At 36.2% G+C, this 26,013-nt stretch overlaps 2 long non-coding RNA genes across 3 annotated transcripts; both read left to right on the forward strand.

Annotated features, from left to right (window-relative positions):
- Positions 1-230: 230 nt before the first annotated feature.
- Positions 231-1,791, forward strand: LOC126831038 (uncharacterized). The gene is made up of 3 exons (XR_007684111.2): positions 231-325; positions 1,315-1,365; positions 1,744-1,791. It is a non-coding gene; the product is annotated as an uncharacterized LOC126831038 (long non-coding RNA).
- A 6,242-nt stretch (positions 1,792-8,033) lies between these two features.
- On the forward strand, positions 8,034-12,926 carry LOC126831022 (uncharacterized). Of its 2 annotated transcripts, none has more exons than XR_007684096.2 (4): positions 8,034-8,284; positions 9,659-9,788; positions 10,382-10,539; positions 11,594-12,926. It is a non-coding gene; the product is annotated as an uncharacterized LOC126831022 (long non-coding RNA). The 2 variants fall into 2 exon arrangements; XR_007684095.2 differs by having other exon boundaries at positions 8,038-8,284; positions 10,376-10,539.
- The last annotated feature ends 13,087 nt before the right edge of the window (positions 12,927-26,013 follow it).

The raw sequence follows: 26,013 nt of genomic DNA on the forward strand, positions 1-26,013 counted from the left end.
ATAGTTCAAATGTTTTACATGGTTATATATACTCTCTCTCTCTCAGTGAATCAGTATATATATATATATATATATATATATATATATATATATACACGCTAATTTCAGTGCAATGCCTTTATCCACTGGCCTGTTCTAAAGACCTGTCGTATGTCCCGGAAAGGTATGTATTTTCTTTTTTAGATATTGACACCCGTTGTGAAACTGCTAAGAACACACTTTCTTTGCCAACCCTGTGTAGCGAGTGAATCACACATTATAAACGCTACTAAATATCTATTTTGTTTTCCAGTGTTAAACCAAAAGAAGTCCTGAGTCGACAAAGGTACGTGACTATTTAAAATAGTATAACTACTATTATAAGAAATGTAATTGCTCAAAATGAAGATAGGCTGTAAGGCGTATATAAAATGCAATACAACATAATTGAATTAAATATTGTCATATACTATTGTCCTTTCATCATCAGGTTTCAGATAATGTGGCCAACCCGAAGGGGGGGGGGAGACAGGTAAACACTTTGTTAATCTATTTGATCCATCTACCTAAAAAAAAACAATTATTGAATGACAATGCAAGAATATTCAACAAAGATACGGGACAGTTACTTGTCCGTAGGCATATTTAAGCATATTAGGAGAGGTGCAAAATGAGAGAGAGAAATGGGTTTAACGTCCACTCGACACAAACTAGGTTATTTCGGGACTAACATATGGTTTAATTTTATTTACATAATTCGCTTGCGCGTAGGGGTCTTTAGCAGTGGGGGGAAACCGGGGGACAGGCGACCCTACTCCTTGTCACGTACAACCGGGGATTCGAAACCATGCCAGTTGACTCAATGACAGACTTTATGATACAGCGCGCGCACGCTAACCATTCAGCCATCCACCCCCCCGCAAAATGATCTGAATTTTAATAAACTAGTACAGGGGATATAATGAAAGACGGCCCAAATTCAGAGGTAAGCAACTTATTCTAAATCCAAGGCTTAATATACTAATGCCCAAAAGAAAGTATACACTGTGCATTTCGTGCTGCATCAACCAAAGTCGTTTTCCATCGTACAATGTCAATCTGTTTCGCTTTTTTTATTTTGCTTAGAAATATTGAGTTTGGACGCAAGAGATAAACCCAGTAAAGTTTTTTCAAATGTTTTTAATCAAAATAAAACCTAGTCATATTTTTAGTGTGTATACTTTCTTTTGGACATTAGTATAGAATGAAATCTTGCATTAAACGAATCAGTTAATATTGTGCAAAGCTCTGTAAATATGTTCTTGGTTTATTTGTTTTATGTGTCTGTATATTCAGATAGACGAACCCTCTTTTACAAATATGGTAACACCCGAAAAAGAAAACTTGGTAAGAGTTCTATTATTACACATTTCCCGTAATATTTAATATGCACACTCATATGCCACCATTTTTCCGTGACAACACCATGTCTTTCATATACCAACAATCCAGGTGGACTATAGTTGTACCTACAAAAAATATTATTCGGTGATAATGACAGAATATTCAACCAATACAGTTTTGTGTTCGGAGGCATATTTGACCCTTAATGATTATGAGAGCTGAAAACATATTGACCGAATTTATCATTGGATATAGCCCGAAAGTTGTACTTCTGCCCGGGAAATCTCCAATTACTGACCGGAGGGGTCTCCGACATGTGTTGTTCTTTCAACTGAATACTTAAGGGGAAAAAAGATGCAACTTTTGATAAATTTCTTTCAGTTTCCACCCGTGAGGAACAATACAGATAAAGACGGCCAAAATGCACAGGTAAGCAACTAAGTTCAGAGGTAATTCCGCGACCTAATTGACAGAAATCTTGTATTTAACGAATCACAAGATAAAACGCCGTTACGATAGCGTCTATATTTTGGCCATTATATATTATTGTTTTTATTAATATTCCTCCATTTTAATTAATTTTAAGAATCAATCTTTCCTCCAAAAATGTTGTAGGCCAAATACTTGTAATTTAAATATGTTCTTGAATAATACAGGTATACAGAAATATAATATGGATATGAAATGGATATCAGAATTATGAATATCTTACCTAACTATCGTCTGAGAAACTCCGATTAATATTTCGTATATTCTGTTTCAGACATTGACAACCGTGAGCACGCGGAAATGTTATTCAATACACGCTGTGCCCGAATTGGGTCAAAACTAATTTCAAATTGACAGCACCCCGATTTCGAAATCCCCTAATATATTTGGCGATACTGGCTGACACTCCATGGTCAAAAAATCATCTGGGTTAATAAATCTGTTTCCTAATGTTGGCCTCGAAAACCGTATAAACAAATTGATTGTATGGGCAAACCTTAAACTAACACCACCGTGTAAACTCGGTACCTATATTCTAGGTATAGCCTGAGTGTTTTGACCGACAAATTGTCGCTTGGAGAAAATGGCAAGGATTACAATTTATCGTTACTAAGACAACATCTTCTTTTTTATTTTTCAGTGGCACCAGAACTGCAACTGCGTGAATGAATTTATTCCGTTAGGGATATAACATTACACTTAATATTGCCTCCGAATATTTTAAATGACGTGAAATTGTAGTCTAATATATGTTACCTCAAAACTATGGCATGTCTATTTGCAATCGATTGCAGCTCTAGATATACCCCATCTGAATATGTTTCGTTTATCCGTGGGTTCAAAGAAAGTAGGAAAGTTCACACAGCTAATAATATTTTGTTTCACTGTTATATTAATTGTATGCATTTTTTTCTTTGCAAATTCATTTAAATGTCGATGACTGGGTCGGTGTCAATTTTTTGAAAGACTTCGTCGTGGGTCAAGTATTGAAAGTTGAACTTGGCAATTTCACTGTTAAATTTCTATCTAAAACAAGACAGGACGGATCGTGTAGATGGCCTGTTTGCGACGACATTAAAACAATCGAAGACACATACGTACTAGGAAGGGCGACCGTAAGCATCCTGAAGAGTTCGTTCAGAGTAGAAAATGTTGCGGAGTTAGAAGGAAAGAACGAAAATTATGTTAAAAACTTTTGTTAATTGTTAAAAAGTGAGAGAAAAAAAGACTTGTGTAAATAGATTTATAAAAATATGAATAAGATCACTCAACTGACCAAAATAAGATCACCACTATCATATAAATTCTAATAATTGAAAAATTTACGCAATATCACGTGTTTGCCCAATATAACCTACATGACCCGGGCGACGAAAGACCTTCTATATACGTTAAAGGCTCGCGTTCATTGATTTGGACATACGAGTAAAAAATATACAGAGAAGACGTAGCAATAATAAAATGAAGAAGGCAATAGTTTGTGTAGGTGATTTGTTTTGGTTGAAAATTTCAGGTTGGGGTAAGCCACCTTTTTGCATCTTTTGTTTTAGAGTAAAGCTTAGGCTATATTTAGTAGACGCAGTTCATATAATTATTTACAGGCATACCTGATCAGACATTTTGCAATCTTCAATAATTTGGTATACTGTTGGGGAAAAAGAGCAATCAGTGAAGCGTGTGTAGAGAATAAGACCGGATGTGTACAGCTGGCTGACAAGAAACAAACTGGAAGTGAGAGCGGCTAACCTTTCCAGGTCATAAGCCTCCATGTCCGCCATATTTATTTCACAAATTGGAAACAAGAATGGCGGCTTGGGGGCGTTAACTTTTTATTATTTATTTATTTTTTGTAACCGGAGTTCAGCTTTAAACAATACACCTGTGTCATTCGTTTTTAACCCATCGGTTAATTAACACACTCAGTACAGAAAACGCACCGTCCCAGAGTTGTTCACCCCTAGCGATAATTAACACACCCTTGTTAATTAACACGCCTTATCTAGAGATTTTAAGCCATAATGAGGAGTTATAATCCAGATACGTAGGAATTGACCTTTTGGGTTAGATTTATATACGGCAAACGTACAGATTAACCCTTACCTATTTCTCAGTGATGCCCGCAGTGTGCCATGACTATTTAGAAATTTTACCAGAGGATATATTCCTGAATCAAATAGAACTGGATGACAAAAAAAGGAATTTCCTGCAAAGACATTATATCATGCTTGCCATATTATCAGTGCCATATTTTAATGTGGGTGAAAATAAAATTCTTTCTCTCAACACTCCCACAATTATTATTACCAAGTACAGGCCCAATTATTGTGTACCCAACGCAGATTGCGCTATTTGTTTTTTCTTGCTCTAAAGACTTCAAAATTATTAAAATTGAAAGAGATATGTCTATTTCAACAATGAGGGGGTTGGATGGCCGAATGGTTAGCACGTGCGCGCTGTTTCATAAGGTCTGTCATTGAGTCAACTGGCGTGGTTTCGAATCCCCGGTTGTACGTGACTAGGAGTAGGGTCGCTTGTCCAATCTCGTGGGTTTTCTCCGGGTCCTCCCACTGCTAAAGACCCCTACGCGCAAGCGAATTATTGAAATAAAATAAAACCATATGTTAGTCCCGAAATGACCTAGTTTGTGTGGAGTGGACGTTAAACCTCACCTCTCTTTTGTGTTAACCCCAATATGAGATTGGGATGCCCGATATGTTACGGGAAAAGTTTTATGTGAAATTCCTATAAGGTGGGATTGGTTTAACCCCGGGATTTACGGGATGTCCCGATATGTTATGGGAGATATTTTAGTTGTGTTAACCCCAATAATATGAGATTGGGATGCCCGATGTTACGGGAGAAGTTTTATGTGAAATTCCTATAAGGCGGAATTGGTTTAACCCCAGCTAGGAGGGTCGTGCTCGGAATTAAGAGCGAATGTGATGTTTTGTGTTTTGTTTAATAATTATCGAGATAAAACCACTGTTAATTTTGATAGGCTCCTTCCAAAATATCTTACTTAAGATTGGTGAAATGTGTTCAGATCATTCATTATGAGTTTTCCAGAGGTAAAGCAATATGACCTACTTTCAATTTGGTTGCTTTATGTCAATTCTAATGTAAATATTTTAAAATAGAAAGTTTCACTTGCTATTTGAATAACAGTTAATCGAGTTCACTCCACGATATAATATGCAGATGATCAAACTTGGGCACGAATGGCAGTTATAATATTTTTCATGGCACGACATGTCATTGAGCACCGTTCGGCCAGGCGGTATGGAAAGGAAAAAGACTAACCGACAAAAAATAATAACGGCCAATATAAAGATGGTGACGGCTAAAGCCACAAGCGGCAGTAAGCTTGAAAATGGAGAAATTACCCATTCACCATACCTTGACAAACATGATGGAGAATATATGCATACATGGTGGATAAGATATCCATCTATCGATAATTAATGGAGAATATTTCCAACAAGGATTTATCCGTTCCTGCTAATGCTAGGAGTTCTCACATTTGGATTCCCTAATTTGGATCGCGCGTGATTATGTTTGCGTGTTTCATTATCAATCGTTTTAACAAGACGTGTCTATTTTATTGCCGTTACAAAGGATCTTCACTCTGGCGAGACTAGTGTCACAAAGTAGGCTAGTGTTCAGGCATACCGAAATTTAATTAGTTTGTACAATAGATCAATCATGTCGATTGAACCTAAATCGAAAATGTTTATTAAAAATATATACATGTCGTTTGTCAACCTTTCAATAATATAAAAAGAAACACCGCTTTGAAGAAGAATAATAAAGGCCATTTTGACACTTTATTCCAGGTTTCAATAAACGACTTTTTATTGTTGGATTTTTCTAAAGATTTGTTTACATGTATTAATAGCACGAGTCTCTCAACGTAAAGAAAATTAAATTGGATTTAATGTCCAACATTTCGGCACCAGGTTAACTAAAAATATAAAGCAGTATATAAATTAGTTCAGCTCTGAACGCAGGTCTCATTACACTCAGCCTGTACGTTCAGGGACTCTTCTATTGAATTCTTGTCGAAACTAAAATCGGCCCCAGTCAATTTTACTGGGAAACTTTTTACTGCTAAACGGTTGCGTGTCAGTCCCTGAACAATGCAACTGGAAATATTAGCGAGAAAATAAGACCTTGCTTACCTCGCTAGAACCATTATGAGCGACACAACACGCTGTTGAAAAATACGTACCACTCTTCTTACGGCCTTCACTGACTTCATTGAAAGGGTAACGCACGAATTTAAGAACTCTGCCATATAAGATGAAACAAAATTTAGGTAAGCCTGGGAGAAAAAAATTGAAATCTTTGTAAATTTGAGAATATTCAGTCATTTATTGCTTTGCCTAGCCTAATTACAATAATTTAAATTCAACTTGACAAAGATTTCAATTTTTTTCTCCCAGTCTTACCTAAATTTCAAGATTCTTTCTCCGTCTGCACTGGACTCCTCGTTCCCCTCGCGCGTGCCCCGAACTCCCGCGCATGCGTATTGGGTTAATTAAATGAATTCTCTGGAATTGTTTCATATTTTTACAGATCTCGACCCTTATTGTCCATCAATACACAGTCAGTCCATCAAAATTCTAATTTATTGAATGAAATTCTCCCATGTGCACATAATTATCACAGATAACGCGTAGAAATCTTCCCTTCAAATTACGAGAGTAATTTTGTCCCGACAACTCTCTGTGGCCTACTCTTAACCATGGATCATTCATGTGCTGCCAATGGCAATGGACATCAGTTTTTCGACCCGTCCAAATGACATAAGACTTTTCAATACCACCTCCCGACCCTTTACTAAGAAATTACATCTAATATGTTTGTACAGTTTCATTCCATATGTTACCTTATCGAATACCTTAAATAAACCGGCTTAGAGTCCTGTCAATGGGAGCTTATCGAATACCCAAAATAAACCGGCTTAGAGTCTGTAAATGGAAGCTTATCGAATACCTTAAATAAACCGGCTTAGAGTCATGTAAATTGGAGCTTATCGAATACCCTAAATAAACCGGCTTAGAGTCATATAAAAGGAAGCTTATTGTATACCCTAAATAAACCGGCTTAGAGTCATGTAAACGGGAGCTTATCGAATACATGTACCTTAAACAAAACAGTGTACTAAACTTTTAAGTTCACGAGTAGTATAGGTCTACGTGTGACGTCATCATATTGCGCCGATAAAAAAAGTGCGTTGATTACACTGGACATAGTACTACACACAACCCGGACAGAATCGGTGCATTTTACTCATTCTACGCCTTCGCGTACTATTTTATGGACCCATTTACACTAATTGTAAATATTTTGTATCCAGATATATATTATACTTTAAATATTTGTTCCTAATAATTTAAAAATATGCTTTAGAATTTTATTTGCAGAAGAAAAAAAGTTAGTATTGCGAGAGCTAATTAACTCGCCCCGATGTCCTTCCATTTTACCGCCACTAAGCGAATGTCTATTGCTAGAACGCATAGAACACTAAAACTTTAAATACCTAGCATTGCGTTAGCAACCATGGGTTTCTTCTTGTACTACTAGCAGGATGCCCGCCTTTGCATGGGGCACAAATTCGCCTGCTGGCCAATGAAGACCTAGATTCGCCTCGGGGCCAAAATTCGATGGCCTAAAACTTTCACTTGGTCATGCGGGTTAATTTGATACCACATAAGTGGGGTAGGTGGCCGCGACGAAGCATACACACAGACATCGTTGATTTTATTTACACAGATTACTAGCGGGATACCCGACTTCGCCAGGGCCACGACATGTCCCTTATAGTACACTATGCCATATACCACTCTTTATTAGTCCATTCGGAGTAGGACATTAAGCACCCGTTTCATTTTTTATTGAGTTTCCATGCAATAGACTAGTGTATTTCATGTTAGGTAGGTATATACTGGTTATTTTAGACCCCTTTTTAGTAACCTGCAATAGACTAATTTATTTCGTGTTAGGTAAGTATCAATTACCTGTCATTCACGATTGATTGTTATATTTATATCGTATTATACAGTATTGTATAGTTAGTCAATAGTTTGATTTGATTGATTGTTATATTTATATCGTATTATAAAGTATTGTATAGTTAGTCAATAGTTTGATTCGTCAAGTTCGTCCAATTGGGCAATGCGCCACCCATTATATTACGCAGTACATAGTGTATATAGTCACTTCTCTAAACATGGGGTACGGAGACCTCAAATCAACCTATCGTGGAAGTGTCTACATAGTTTAGTAAAGGAATCGATCTAGCCAACTGGTCGTGGAAGTGTCTATATAGTTTAGTAAAGGAATCAATCTAGCCATCTGGTCGTGGAAGTGTCTATATAGTTTAAAACCATGAATTCTGTTATTGTTTTAATTCTACTTGGGTGCATCACAGGTTAGTAAGGTTTCCTGTCTGTTGTAAAACAGAAAAAAAAAATTATATGCTTTAAAATTAATTACATACTTTTAAATTGATTATAATATTGATTACAATATTATGGTTTTAAATTGATTATATGCTTTAAAGTGGCGCTATAGAAGATTAGATAAAGAGATGTCAGTTCTCGCTATAATAGTTTATACTAAAGCAAAGATACGCTAAACAGTAAATCTTATGCAAGAACCGATACGAAAGCAAACATGGATAGATAAACCAACACGCGGCAGTTTTCATCAACCCTTCCTTGAAGTGTAAAATTTGACAATGAACTCCTCCCACGTGTATGGCGCTATTGCGTTTCGCATGTGCAGCCCGGTGGTTCTGTTGGGGCGACAAGTTCTTCATCTGTGAACATACTCTCAAAGCATGTCATTTGTCCATGACTATTTATCATATCACAACCTGCATAGGTATATTTGCATTTCTATATCCCCTACTTTTTTGAAGAGTATATTACGCAACGTCTTAAGCTCAAGACCACTAAACAACTTAAAATACAGACACTCGCACGTGTTTTGCAATGAAATAAGTCACGCAGGTCCAAAATTTCAACTAGCACAACTAATGTACGCTTGGCACATTGCCCCTTGTCTGCGGGATCACTTCGATGGAAGCGGACGTTAAATAAAGCTATTTCTCACACACATTGCCTGTACCATTATTTGAAATAATGGAACGTCAACATCAAAGGATGACGTCACATGTGTATTTTAATGGTAATTAAAGTTAAGCTAGGTTGATGCTGATGATGATGATGATGACTTATCTATTTATCTTTCAATGTAAATTTGTTCATTTTGTACATGTTAGTAATTGTTTTGAATGTATAATTTAGATAGAGATGAATTTATATACGCTTCAGCTTGTTTTCTAATCCATTATATCAGTGTTATAAATACAATATGTATTGTTTAAACCAACCGCCGTTGAAACGCAGATCGGATTTAAACCCTTTTAAAAATCTAGACTATACGATGTCATCGAGAGTTGATTATGGTCTTGGTAAATTGGTTAATGTCTAATTAACAATTTATATAAAATCTAATGCATAAATAAAGACCTGTAAAATAGGCAGATCTAGCATAATGCCTGCATGTTTAAGATTCAGTGTCGTTGCCTTTACGTAAGTAGGGCCGCCTGGCCTTTTTCCGGGTCCTGCGGCTTTCTCCCACTGCTAAATATCTCTACCCGCAAGCTAATTATTGAATAAAATTGAACCACATGTTAGTTAATTCGTGTATGTAAGGTTTCCTGAGACTCGCATAATGTATGGATTTTCCATAATGTGATATGATTTGAATTGATGCTTCATGTGTTTTTTCTTTACAGTATTGCAAGCTGAATTGTGCCGGGAGCAATCGTATTCTGGTTCTTATTCATACAAGTACTGTTATAGATGCTGTGGTACATCGTATTATGAGTATTGCTGTAGTTCATACAATACATACAATGAAACATCGTAAGTGTGCACTCCTCTCAAAATAATTCACAAATCTACACCGAGTTCGTCGCCAATTTATATACGCCCACAGGTCAGTGTTTTATGCCGTCACCCGTTTCGGTCCGTCAACAACTGGCCTGTGAAACGGCTAGAGGTGTTTAATGTACTGTCTTCAAATTTGGCGTGAATGGAGGGCGAATTTCATCGATAGTCCGCGTTCTGGAGTTAAGCCAACTTTTACTTTTGAACGCGATAGATATTATGTTTTTTAATGGATTTCTGTTTTCAAATTTGGTGGGCAGCATTAGGGGTGATAACTCTATCGATATTAAGCGTTTGGGACCGTCCGTTTCAGATTCTCACCGCACCTCCGCCATTTCTGAAAACCGGTGAAAGCGATGAACATTTATTTTAAGATATTGTCCTGACTTATGATGTTATCTCATTTTCGCATGGAGTAGAAACTGGAGTGGTACCAACAACTAAACATATAAAATAATGAGCGAAATCTTTTTCCAAATTACCTGTTATCATTACACACCGGACCCACCACTGATGACCTGCTAAATGATGTACTTATTTGTGTCACTGATACTTTATTGCAGCTCCAGCTCCAGCGTGACTATATTTGCTGCTGTTTTTGGTACTATGGCAGTGATAGTGATTTTAAGCTGTGTAGCATGTGTTTGTTGTGCCAGTTGTAAAAATCGATCCTCTGGTAGAGTTCTAGCAATGAATCCATCATCAAATGTAGCTACTATTTCATATGGTGAGAAAAAAAAGGGGGGGGGGTAACGTCCACTAGGCACAAACTATGTGATGTCTGGACTAACATCTGGTTCAATGTTATGTCAATAATTCGCTTGTATATAAGGGTCTTTAGCTGTGCGAGAAAACCCACGAGGTTGGACAGCCGACCCCTACCTCTTGTCATGTATAAGCAGGGATTCGAAACAACGCCGCTTGACACAATGGCAAACCTGATGGTGTAACGCACCATTTTGTGAGCGACATTGACCAAATAAATTATTAAATACAAAAATTGAAATTCTGAACCGACATGGCCAATGAAGACATGCTTACGCTTTACAGTGTGTTAAAGACTCTTCTCGGCGATGTTTTGATTCAGCTCACTCTACACCAAGTCAACGCTCTTGTGACTGGTAGAGAAAATAAATTTGCATAGTCAAGTAGATGATGCGCTTGTTTGCAAATGGCCGATTTTTTTGGATATGTCGGACTCTTATGTTGTAAACAGAAATCCCCAAATGATGTTTTTTTTTCATGACGCGCCTAAACTCTACCTAAACATTAGCAATCTGTTTCACAGGGATATAACGAAGGGCTTCTAATAATTCTATAAAAGATAACTGCTTTCAACATGTGACGTCACATCCCGCGGCTTTAATCATTGACTAAATGACGCATGCATTGCTTACATGAGACGTTACTGGAACCGACAGAATGACGCCTTTTACTCATTTTAATTAAGCATTTGCACTAAATATGAAATATTGTTACCTACATAAACGTAAAACAACTTTATTTTTCTAGTGATTTAACAAATGTTCTAGTTAATATCGGGGGCTCTAGTGAATGTCATATTCCTATCAGTGATTGTGGCGGCCTAGCGATTATTCACCCTGATCAGTGTGATGTATACAGGATCTCATATGTCAAACAAATAGATCTTCAAGGAGCCATATTAAGACAATAGATATTTTCATTGGCCGAGAATTAAAATTCCAGTACAAATTTCAGTATTCAACCAATGAAAGGTCAGCATTGCAAAGCCTCTATGAAAGTATGTATTTATGTTTCAGGCCAGCACTCTACAATTTCCTATAATAACCAAGTGGGGGTAGGCCAACCCCCACAGCCCTATACCTACTCAAATCCAGCTTATCCACCACAACCACCAACCTACAATCCAGCACAACCACAACCCTACAATCCACAAGCACCCCCTTATTATCCATCACCGTTTGATGAACAGCCACCACCTTACAGTCCTCAACTTCCTGGATCAGTCGACACCGACCTATTCCCGAATAACTCGGAACCAGAAAATAACCCCAACCCTAATCCGTCAGAACCGTCAAATCCATCAGTAGAGTGGCCCGAAAACAATAATAATTCTGTACAGGGTCATAGCTAGTTCAGAGCAACGAGGGGACAGGAAGTGTTCTCGTGAGTGCTGTAAAATTGACGGGCAATGTATATCTATTGTTATTATGGTCAACAATATTTTCACGGGGGGTGGGGGGGGGGTAGTTACGGGCCTGATTCTGTATCTACAATAATAATGAGGACCAGGACAACCAAGAGTCTGAAAGTTAAGATACTTTCTCCTACGTCGAATCCAGTTAAGCACATTTTCATTGAGTGCAGGCATCTCAAATATATAAGATCGCAATTTTACCGTTGTCAGTCATTAAATCACATGTTTGCCCAACCGGGTCTATATTGTAAAGCGCTAGATTTTTTAAAAGGGACAAATTTTAATTGTATATATCTGATTTTCCCTTTCATGTTTTAAATATATATACATAAAAACTTTATATTTATTTTTATTTGATATTTACTGTGATATTTGTTTTTATTTATGTATATATATATATATAGATATGTGATTATATGTTTCTAGTTTGTCTCGAGAACCCTCACCATATGTTTGGCGCAATATAGCCCGGTTGGAGCTGACGTGCCATTAAACAACATTTCATTCCATTTATATAACAACGTGTAAGACTTTTTAAAAGAGACAGGATTTTATTATGAATTTTAATTGTATATATCATTTCATTTTTGTTTTTAAATATTTGTATGCATAAAAGATTGATTTTATTTTTAATTTTACTTACTGTGATATTGTTTATATTTATGCATATATAATTTTTTCTGTGATATAATTTAGCCTGTCTCAAAGTAATCACCATGTGTTTGGCGCAATATAGCCCGGTTGGAGCTGACGTGTCATTAAACCATATTTCATTTCATTTCCTTCGTGGAATTATGAGCACAAATGAAATTAGTCGTAATGTAGTTTCAAATGAAGGTAAATCAAACCCAATTTCATTCATTCCGTACAGAGACAAATGTGCACCAGTGCCTATAAAAATAACTTAATAAATAAAATGATTGTTGTCCCCGTTAGATGACCAGTGAAGTTTATCTTCTGTCTCGATGTAGGGGCGGACTGGGTTGCCGGACGTGGTCCAAGGGTACTGAGACCCATATATAGGTTTTGTTTTAAATAAATAAAATTAATCTTTGTATCCACTAGAAAAACATATAGTGGCCTTATACGAGAACAATTGATCCTTGAGTACCAATCTGGTTAAAACACAGATCCTATTTCGTTTCGTTTTTATAGTTCAAAATTTCGTTTTACTGGTCTTTACTACACTTGGATCTGGAAGAGTTGTTCATGTAACGATGTGCATTACGATGTAATTTACATACATATATTTTTGTTATTACTATTCCCAGAGTCAGTAGTGCGTTAAGATATTACTTGGTTTTCTTTGATCGCCTTAGTGTTATTTCTTTTATAATGTTATTGGTTTCACCACGTCCTCCTAATACCATATTGGGGTTCTGTTCTTCTCATCATTTGACGGTTCAGTTGTACCCGAAATCAGCCTAACGAAGCTACCGGAAAACTACGTAGTTAAAGAAAGTGTTGAATTCAATGGAACGAGACTGGGCATTCTCCCCATATTGACTTTCTTTGCCTACAACATTATATTTGAACGTCCGATGATCTTAATGTTTGTAACCAATAAAATGTAGTTACCTCCCTTGCCTATTCATAATGCATGAGAGAGAGGGGTGGAGTTGAACGTCCACTCAATACAAACTAGGTTATTTCGGGACTAATTATGGTACAATGACATGGACTCGAGGGAGTGGCGGTCTAATAGTAAGTAAGTGCAGGGAAACTGATTGGATAATATTAGATTGATTTTAGTGCTTAGCCAATCAAAATTGAAGTAGTTACTAAAATTTGGATTTTATCTGTAGTTAAGATTTCGAGAAACGGCCCTGCACTTTATGTCCTCTACTTAATAAATGTTCTCTTACACTCCTATATCCAATATTTGGGTACTTTCTAATATGCCAATCCAACCTCCATAACAGTACTGTATCTATCTATCAATCAATGAAATTTCATATTCGTTCAACCTTCTTCATAATTGTTCTTTTCCTTGCCCCTTATAAACTGGCTATATTACTTAGTATAAAACCATTACTCACTAAAAATTCCAACTGTTCCCCGGGAATATTAAAAGATGGTCATTCAGGCTCTCTTTTTGCCACTAGAGTTCGATCGTCTAACAATAACCCCCTTCTGTTGCTAAGAGCCTCACGTGAACATAATTTGTCTACTACTGTAGAGACATCTCCTATGAGACTCGATCATTTCTGGAACAATCTACTTCATGAGCCAGTTCAGGACGGTTTTCCAAACGATCTTCATATGACAGCAAGTCTGAAACAATTCCTGTAACTGATTCAACTTCGTGCTTGATATTAAATACAGATTGATAATTCGAAGGATCCTTGACTGTATGTCAGTTATCAGATGATATTCCATCATAAATCGTACATTACGGAGTTCAGAGTACCGCCCCTTCTAGCGACCTTGACGCTTTATCGCGTAAATCATTAATTTCCGTCATAGTCCGGATTTTTTGTCCGTATGCTAATGAGGTTCGTTGAAGATCCCATATAAGGTATATGTTCTAATATGCTAAGTTCTATTATGCATTCGTCTATTATGCAGAATGAAGAAGTGTAATGTGCAAAATAACTATTATACTATGGAAGGGTATCGCTGCCAATATTAAATGCTCTGCTAAAATGTCTTTTCTATTGATTGCGTGTAAAAAGTACAAAGTCTTAATCCCAGTACTGTGGGAAATGAGATGTGACATTTGTCATTTGACGTTTTACATTTAACTTTGGCCTAAGCGGTATTTTGACTTCATCATTACCGGCTTGAGGACATTGTTCATTGTACTTTTTACATATAATCAATGGAAAAGACATTTTAGCAGAGCATTTAATATTGGCAGCGATACTCTTCCATATTATACTTTATTTTGTATTTTTGAATAGTATATACTGTATTTTAAACACTGTGAAATTGGTATTGTGGAGCTATGAAAATTGTAAAACTAAAATACGTATTTTGAACTGCTGGCATATGCAGTTTGCACCGTGAACATTGAAATAATATTGGCAACCTTATCCTTCCATGGGCATCCGTATGTTCTAAACTAAGACTGTAAAAAGTACAATACTGGGGCCTGTTTTACGAAATTTTAACTAAGATAAAATCCAAATTTTAGTAATTTGATTGGATAATATTAGATTGATTTTACTGCTTAGCCAATCAAAATTGAAGTATCTAGTAAACAGGCCCCTGGTCGCTTGTAAAATGATATATCGACTTCTCATCGTACTTTCCTATCTGTTTAAACCCACATAGCTTGGCAGAATTTTCGCCAATATTGTTAAATTGGCTCGTAAATATTATTGGAAAAGCTTAAAACAAGAAAATTCTGTTGCATGATTGCGGCACTGAAAATTTAATTTATGCATAGCGACTTCTTGCAATAAATCGCAATATCTTTTTGCACTACAAAGTTTGGCTACAATCCGTCTAATCAAATGTACGGCATTGTACATAGCTGTGTCGTGACCACATCAAATGAAATTCTTACAAAATGCATAACTTATTGGATCCATCCATTGCAACATACCATGTATCGTCCCTGGCTGGGAGCCGCGGTGACCCAGGGAGTAAGACGTTGGCTCGCTAACATGGAGGTTTCGTTTTCGATCCCGGTGTTGACCAAGAAAGTTCATATTGTTTTTCGAGGTCTGTTCCCCTTGTCAGTGGTGTGGGACTTGGACCCTGACAAGGAGCGGCGCACATTGGTTCGGATGGAACAAAAAACTGTATGGACATTGACGTACACGAAAAGGACCCTTGGCAGTTGGAATTTAATAAAAAAAAAAGTGCAAGCAGACCAACCCAACTGAAGAATATATTTTGATTGAAATTTGGTCGATAGCTGTCTACCGCTTGTTTGCTTACAAAAAAATGTGTTTGTTGGTAAAAGGATCGAAATTCTTAAATATTTATTAAATAACAATAAACCAGTAGACAGTCATCGAATTTGGTAAAAGGGTGGGGCTCGAATTTTTGCAGAATAATATTAATAATGAAAATGCTAAAATAAAACAAGCGGTTGCCATGCAAAATAAGTTCACATTTTTCAAGAGATGGACAAAGAACAAAATCGATCTTTCGTACAGTCGTTGGCCATATCGACAGGGACCGAGATCTGTGGGACATAATCATCTTTAAGTTTCATCAAAATCGGGTAAACATTGTGAATTCTATAGGGTCCAGGACCTGGGTATGACATACTTTTACACTATTTGCGTACTGGGAGCGGCCATTTTGTCGACAGTTTCGGTCCGATTTTCACCATCATTACGGTGTAACTGTCATATATACTTGAACGGTTTTAAAAATAAAATAAAAAGTAATACAAAAACAAAGTTAAAACTGACTTTTCGTACAATAAGGGGTCATAATCCAGGAAGTTAGGTCCAATATGCGCCAATATTGAAAGAAACCGAGATCGGTGGGTTATAAACATACATTTTACGTTTCGTCATAATAGGATACAAATTGTGACATCTAGAGTGTCCACAAGCTAAAATCGTGATTTATTGTATAATCGGGTGCCATAAACCATGCAGTTATGACACGATACATGCCGATATCGATAGGAACCTAAATCTTTGGTATATAAACCTATATAACAAGTCTCGTCAAAATTGGATAAAAATTGTAACCCGTAGAGCGTCCAAATATAAAAATATTGCCGCAATATACGTAGGCAAGAACATGTGGGCGTAGAAATAGACAATGTATCAATCCAATCGGCATGACATTTCATGCAGTTTGCTATTCCCAAATATTCAGCTGTATTAAAGTATACCGATGCGCCATTTTAATTTTCATTAAAATATCAAATTTCCCACGGCCTAATTCTACATGCTAAATATGTACTCCGGTTAATTATTTACCAATTAAACATGCATTATGACGTCACATTAATAATGACGTCATTGTATTAATCATATTAAACATACATTATGCAAGAGCAAAATCTGCTTATTACAAGTCTTTCTTTAGGCCTGAAATGTTATCTAAATTATCAATTAGACATTAATTAGCTTATCCAGACCATAATAAACTCTCGATGTCAAGGCTAGCCTTCGATGTAGGCTTGATTAGATTCCTATATGCCGCTAACGGCCAAAGTTAATTAAATCAGAAAAAGTGGATAATCGAGACTATGCTGTTTATATTAATGATTTTAGTAATGATAACTGAGACTATGCAAAAATGTCACCGGCTTCTTTCTCGGCTCATAGTGGATCAATTTGACTGAAATTTTCAGCAAATTACCTTTACACTATCTAGTTTTTAACTATTATAGCGAGAACTGCCATCTCTTTATCTTATCTCCCATAATGTATCTTTAATTGAGGAAATAAATCAAAATTCCGACGTTAAATAATCCCCGGCTTAGATTTACTCGAACTCATGTAACAGGCCTATCAATTTAATTCATAGCAAACAACGATGCCGGTCACGTATTACCTAGCGTATATCGATGGAATTTTCAAGGGATTTTATAGCGCTAAATGACGCATCCGGCCTTTAAACAATCTACATTTTTAATTCAATCGGCCATAAATTTGCTAAAAACACAATCCATAGACTCACGTATTGAACATGCTATGTATCTGTAATAACATAGAAACATTAGTTCCTCTAAATCGAAAACACGGACACGAGGCAGTTGTAAATTTATTTTCCAAACGTTTTTAAATTGCCAGATTCGGAACATAAATACATAGTAATATCAAACCGCAACATCATGGGGTTTTCTCCGGGTCCTACAGTTTCCCCCCACTGCTAAACGTCCCTACGCGCAAGCGAATTATTTGAATAAAATTGAACCATGTTAGTCCCGAAATGACCTGGTTTGTGTCAAATGGACGTTAAACACCACTTCTCTCTCTCTCTTTCTGATTGCTGCCAAATTTAACTAACTAGTAAATATTATGGATATAAATGAACGACTTTCGATTGGGTCATACATTTCCATTTGTAAAAGTGATTTGTTGAAGTCAACGATATCAAGTGTACAGTATCATGCTCAAGAGGTGAACCAGTACCAGACGTACTTTATTCGTCAGGAATGACTATATTGTTATTCAGTTCAATCTACCAGATAGCCGTCACACAATAGATGTTTGTACTGGTATCCAGTTCACGGGACAAATGTACAAGTTACATCTGCAGCAGATCCATCAGGAAGGACTGTGCTGTTATCTAGTTCAAGCGTAAGGGGTGTTTCAGCGTAACACCCACCGCACCAGCCCCCACAAACAGCTTCAATAACATGATCACTACTTCTGTTAAAATATTTCATTCCAAACGAGTAGGTGGTGTTCCGCCACACAGCAGTTGTGTTAATTATTAATCCTGTTTCACTTGTGTCTATCTTAAAATATCCAATTACGGCACGGGCACATGCACCATTCGAATTACTGCAATCTTTAGCATTTCCATACTCGTGATTAATCCCCGACAAAAGACGGGCAAATTGGTAATCACTTTGGTTGATTGCCATGTTACTTGTTGTAATTCGAATTTTATCAAATACTGACTCACCGCTATCTGTACGATCTGTTGTTACAAGGGTACAACTAGAACCAACCGCTTTCTTGTGTGGCCATAGAATCCTATTCTCTTTAGGTAATGTAATATAATCTTCCGGGCTCTCTGTAGTCAACCCATGACAGTACACCTTCACTCTTTCATCATTACCAAATGCATTAGGATATAACCAATATTCCCCATCCAGGTAGCTTGAATCACATTCTTGGATGTCTTCACAAGAGGAAACTCTTCTACAGTGCTGCCCTTCCCATATCCCTTTATCCGAGCAGATCAAGGTGACGAATTCAGCTTTCACGCCAATCCCCGAGCAGTTATAACCAGCTGTGTAACTAGTTACCGTTCCACTATATTCCGCACTCGAACCAAATTGGATTGTAGGGGGTATTCCGCAATCATTTAGAACGCAATGGCTTCCGACTAGTTCAGGGACACAGCGATGATTAGGTAGACAATTGATAGACCGGCAGTTCTCGGCAATAGCAGTCACCCAATCTGACTTTGTGGCATAGACATAGCCAGGCTTTGACACTAGAGGCAGGGATGGTCCAGCTATTGCTCGTGTTAATTCACATTGTCCAGATTCAGTATCGAAATTAAAAGATAAACAGTTGGTCTGATAAACACATTCTCTAGCACAGATCATTAATCCTGGAGCCGTGAAACTTTGTATTTTATGATTGGGTAACATCTGACCTATGGTGACATTATGTAGAAGGCGTGTGTCGGTACAGGACAGGTGTGCGTGCACAATCCTCTGTACATTTAGAAGAAAGCTAATACCTAACATGAAACACCGTGTCATGTTTATTGGGATCGTCAACGTGTTGCGTCTGTTGAAGAGATACTATGCTGTATAATAAGTTTTTTTTAATATCGACAAGAGACTGTGTATAGCTAAGAAAGTAGTTTATCCTAGTGATGATCGGGTCGTTATGAAATTAATTATTAAGTATTGACCCCATAACGAAATCGGATCGATATTACACAAAGCGTCTCCAGTATTTATTAATAATGCACATGTAAGTTTCATTTAATGTATTACAAACAATTTTGTTTTTGTTTAAAACATTGTTTTGAGTTTTTGTTACACAAAGTATCTCTAAAGAATATTGTTATTTAATGGACCTGAAAGTATCTCTAAAGAATATTGTTATTTAATGGACCTGAAAGTATCATATAGTGTATTATATATGCTGGTAGTTATTGTTTTAAACGTGGAGTGGGCGTTAAACCTCATTTCTCTCTCTCTTTATTGTTTTAAACATTATTGTTATATTTCATTAGTAAAGGGATCTTAGCATAATAAATCGATGAATGGAATGTACGCTTGGTTTGATATTGTGAAAATGAAGTAGACTAGATGTATTAATTCTTATCAAATAATATTCGTTGTTTTTCTCATATTATATATTGACATTATAGAATTACCGTTATTTAATTAACCTAAATGAGAAGATACAGAAGTTTATCTTTGTGTAGCCTTATCGCGTTTCTTCATAATTATATCAGTTGGATGCCACATAATATTTATTTCTTATTATACACATCATAAAATAAGCTCAGTTGTTAGTACAAAAACACTAAAAGCATTGCCCCATAAAAACATTAAAAGATGAATTTTTCAAAAGCTATAACTGCCTTAAGTTCCAAATGTTATATAAATGAATAATTATACATTTATTTATATGCCAAGCCCATAATCAAATTGTTTTCGATTTTCAACAGATTTAAATACGATTGATTGACAGTTGATTTAATTTTTAAAAAAAGGATAACCGAGACTTTGTTATTATCGTAACAATGATAGCAATGTCAATCGAGACTGCATAATTCCATTCAGAATGAAGTAATTTTCAACATATTCCCTTTTCATTATCTAGAGTTTACCTATTACAGCGAGAACTCTCAGCGCCGTATTTAAATCCTACATAATGCATCTTTCACAGGATGTAAGCAAAGCTAAGAGCGTACGTGGGTGAATCAGTCATTGTTGTATTAAGATATCTTTTGAGACGCTTTTAAAGGAGTCGAGAGAAAGAGTGGGTGGGGGCGGTTCTACAGTCGAGGAGCAGCATTTGCGATTGCCTTACGTCACTTGTGTTTTAAATTCAGGAATGCAGGGTGGAACTGGCGGATGGGTCCTCCTATTTTTAAATCTCTGTTACAAGATTAGAGTGAACTGGTGAGCGGGTTAGAACTGTGTTACATGATCAGACAGATAACATAACATACATAACTAAATATCGTAATGTGGCATAGTATAGAACATGTGTTGTGTATATGTGGCATAGTATAGAACATGTGCTGTGTATATGTAGCATAGTATAGAACATGTGTTGTGTATAAGTAGCTTAGTATAGAACACGTGCTGTGCATATATAGCATAATATAGAACATGTGCCGTGTATATGTGTAGCATAATATAGAACATGTGCCGTGTATATGTGTAGCATAGTATAGAACATGTACCGTGTATATGTAGCATAGTATAGAACATGTACCGTGTATATGTAGCATAGTATAGAACATGTGCTGTGTATATGTAGCATATGTATAGAACATGTACCGTGTAGATGCAGCATAGTATAGAACATGTACTCTCTATACGTGGCATAGTATACAACATGTGCTGTGTATATATAACTCTTGTGTCCATTGATGCCAAAAGTTAAATACAAGACGCATTATAAGCCTTCCATAAAATTAGCCGGCACCATTCTTCCTTCATTATTAATTAAACATAGCCTTATACCCTGTTTACTTTTGTTACCATAACATCTACAACATATTTCTTATTTTTTCTTCATACCAAACACAACAAAGTCGTCACGATCTGTAAAACAGCAAAATCAATTACACAAAAGGAGATCAATATTCTAATATGAAATAATCATATCTTGAGTAGTCTTTCGGGTTGGAAGAAAACGCGAATAAGAAACCATGACAGTTTTTGAATTCGAGAAAGCCAAGCCCCCGCTGTCCGGGCAAAATGTTCCTCATATTATACTGCCATTCCCTTGTGCATTATCCCAGTTTCTGGAGACAAGTGGACCATATGTATATGACTGTATATATTGTAGTTTTTGCAGTAGAGCACGTGTTTCCTCCGTCTGATTGTTAAAAAATATATCACATTTTTAGCTTTGTATTCAATTTTAAAAACACTTTTAAATATATCACCGTTACACATCTGACCGAAACTGCCTGACAGAATGGACGCGCCTTGTACGCAAATAGTGTAAAAGTATGTAATACCAAGGTTGTGGAAACTCAAGTCACAATTTTTATCCGATTTTGATGAAACCTAAAATTTTTGTTTATGTCCTTAAGGTCTCGGTTCATCTCTTGCATACTGCATATTTCATTACATAATGGCGTACGAAAGTCACAATGTAAACCATGATTGAATGGCTTCTATCCAGTCTTACCTTGCAGCGTGTCTTGTGATACCACAATCTGCTACATACGGCTTTTCTAATCATCTTTAATTCTTCCGTGTTATTTTCCTTTTCAGCTAGAGTTGGGTTGTAATTTAATAGGCCTTGGGGGAGGGGTTACAAAATACTTCGGTCATTTGAATCATACATTTTTGGGTTCGAAATGTTCCGATTTCTCATTTTCAATCCATTGCGATGCCGTCTTATTTTCGACGCCCAGTTTCGAAACCGTGAACGTTAGATGATTCTAAACTCAATTAAGTCGTATTCCCTTATTGACCGGGGAATGACTTTCTTAAAGTATCCAGCTCGGTATCATCCAAAATCTTGGACATTGAAAACACGAATTATTTGTCAATTTAAATCAACATTAATGTTGTGATCTTACCCGGAAAAGATGGGCTTCTGATATCCAATATTTAAGACAAAATTAACATTTTACCTTTGGTACACGAATCGTGTACCATAATGCGTTTTGGTGCCATTTGTAACAAGGGACTCGATAAACGAGGCTAGGCATATTCCAGGAGTCATGTCAAACGGTGACGCCATATACTTATCTGAAGAGCATGCGCAATAAATACTACCGGTGTAGACTGGAATAACCAGATGCTAGTGACTGACATTCGATTGAGACCTCTGGATTATTTCGCCGAACATAACTGACTTGAAATAAGAGTAAAAACGGAAACGATTGAACGTAAATCAATTTATACACATTCATATTACATTATTATATGCGTTACGACCCATTTGTTTCAATTTCTAGGTCCCAAATATTAACAATTTTGAGTAAAGGAGGAAGTAAATAAGTAGGATGATGTGTCGTATTTATAATGTACTGATCAGCCCCCCCCCCCCACACACACACACCAAGTAACGTAAGGCAAGCGCGTAATCGCTGTTTCTCGAATGTGGAACTGTCTCTCTGGACTCAAAAACCGACATCACCACACTGATTGATTCGCGTACCTCGCGCTTATAGTTTTGTTTATAATCTGAGACGTTAAGTTTCTTTTACGTCCTGTTAAATGTTTCAATGGTGTAATGCTTTTAGTGTTTTTTTTTTACATCCTGTTTCATGTTTTGGTACTAACAATTGAGATGTTTTATGAAGTAATTTGTATAATAAGAAATAAATATTATTATTATGTGCCATCCTTATTGATATGATTATATAAACTCATATATCGTCTTATTTAGCTAATTAAAATAATTCTATAATGTCAATAATATAATATGAGAAAAACACCAAATATTGGTTCTTAAAAAAAGAGATAATAAGTAATACATTATGAAGAAACACAACAATGTTACACAAAGATAAACCCCCGTATCGTCTCAATTAGAGTAATTAAATCAAGGTAATGTGAGAAAATAGTCATTGCAAACCAAGCATTCAAGCCATCCATTTACTAATGAAATACGAAAACTGCTATTTACTGGGGCGCTTCGTGTAATATCCATCGATATGAGTAAATCTTTAATTTCAGAAATCGAACATTTTTATACTGTTGGGATCGATACGCAGTAAAGTAACTAGCACTCAATATTGTTATCTCTTCAACAGGTTGAAGATCGAGATGAAGATGGCACAATGCTTCTTGGTAGCAATAAGCTTTTTTTCTAAATGTACAAACAATTGTTGAAACGCACCTGTTTTGTACAGACACGCGGCTTCTACATAATGTTACCGTAGGTCAGATGTTACCCGATCATAAAATACAAAGTTTCACAGGATTACTGATCTGTGCTAGAGAATGTGTTTATCAGACCAACGGGCCTTAGCTGGACCAAGTCTACCTCTTGTTTCAAAACCTACCTATGCTTCACGGTCCGACAGGATAACTGCCGGTGTCTGTGATTCTCCTAAAATGGCGAACGCCAAAAAATAGAAATAATGCGACTTGACGATCGTTATTCCTTTATTTGCCATGTATTTTTTGATTCTGCTATAAAAATTAGAACTACCGGGAAATTTACAACGAAACGAAGAAATGCTATGTGCTGATAATAGGAGAAGGCGTATATTTTAAATGTCGTTTAATAATCCTACACTGATGAAATAATAATTATTATTTGCAGATTTGCGACCAAATTTAGATTTCAAGATAATTTTAATAGGCAGATGCGTCTGAATTGTTTCATATTTTGTAATGTAAACATGTTCGACTAAACTGCGTAGTCAAAGGAAAAAAAAGAAACATTGTGATCAGCATTTCCCTGAAGCAATGGCCCAAGAAATCTCTCTCTAGCCATTGCTGTATATTGAGACTGAAAGCTTGAGTCTGGCGGAGCGCGTTCCTTCCCATCGTCCAATCCAATCTCTCCCGAGTAAAATATAGAGAAGTTTCATGAATTAACCGGGCTGACCCTTTTAAAAAAAAATCCTCGAGTTTGTTAGTGCTGATGCATCGGGAATAAATATCGATACTGGTAATAGATAAATTTGCCGTCGCTGAAACTCGTTATTTGAGCGACAAATTCTTTAACTCAAATCTCCGATATAAATTCTGTTAACGTAATAATCCTGTTGTATAAGTTGATACTCTTTTGTTCTTTTCCAAAAAAGTCCGGCCTTCATCTTTTACTCAGCTTCAACTTATATATGAAGGTAAAATAAATTTACCGAGGTAAATGGTAAACATAGGACAAGACTAAACCATAAATATCATTTGGCTCTCCTTAATTTAAGAAAATGTAGAATTACTCTTGCAATATTATTAAGAAGAGCCTTTTTCTCAATTTCTTAAATTGACAGGGTTTTTGTTATGACTCCCGTACCATTTCGTAAACATGCAGGACTAGATTTTGTCTGTTACCAGGATTAGTAAAAATTGAGACGGATTTTCATGTAATGTTTTTGTTCTAAACCGTTATAAATGTACAGTGTGATGATGATGATGCAATACGAATTCGGCCAAAGTCATTTTTATCTCACATCACTAAATATCACTTTGCTACCTGAGGCAGTTAAATCTTTGTAGTAATCAATTTCAAACGTCAGTTATTGATTTATTATATTATTATATGGCACATATAATAGAGATTCTGAATAAAGGGCAGTTACCTTAAAGGCATTACTTGATGATATTGATTTAGCGACTGTAGAGTAAGTATTGGTACATTTTAAAATTGACTAAAGTTAACAAGCTTGCCAACGTTTTTGGGTCATTTAATGCACAGCATATGGTTAGAGGTAGTGATTTCTTTGATCATGGAAATAATAATCCCAAACAGGATTCCCGCATGTCTGGTGATTTTGAAAGATATCGGGAACAAAGTCAAATTTACCCTAAATAGGCTCTAAATTTGGATTATTAAATTAAGTATAAACCCTGAAAATTATAGTCCTTGTTTTATTTCAGCCGCTGCCCTGGGGACCGTGTTAATGTTATAAAAACCAAAAGTTTATTTAGGTTAGCACTTTAAGATCCATTGGGTCTCTTGTTTGACAAGTGCGGTATATGTTTTTGGTATATTTATTATAATATTCTCAGGATAAAGAATTCACAGGAACAGGACATTCAAAGAAATCAATATTACGGTACAAAACAAGTCACCTGGAATTATCATTAAGAAAAAAGTCAACAATATTGAAGATCAATTACCATTGAGAAATACTATATTGACAGAACCAGGACATTCAGATGAAATCAATACTGAGGTACAAGAAAAAGTCATCGGGAACTCGGGGTGTTGATCTCTCCAGAAACCAATGATATCTAATCTTAAAGGCCTTGCAGGGTCTCTTTTATAGGACCCATATGGACATCACACACTGATCAGGTTATTCATGACCCCTAATCTTTGGACTTACTGATTTGATTGGTTACTTAAGCCAAATGATGCAATCGTAATTTTCCAATCACGTGGGATCTGGTGATATTTATTGGCACATAGAACCAGCTATGTTTTTGTTTTATGCATCAACCTGTCACTCATTTTTTTTAGTGCATATGCGACAGGACATCTATACAATATGTGTATGTGAACCTAGAAATCAGTTAAAGATACAATATAA

Source organism: Patella vulgata, chromosome 8 (genome assembly GCF_932274485.2).
Source record: "Patella vulgata chromosome 8, xgPatVulg1.2, whole genome shotgun sequence".
Lineage (NCBI taxonomy): Eukaryota > Metazoa > Mollusca > Gastropoda > Patellidae > Patella > Patella vulgata.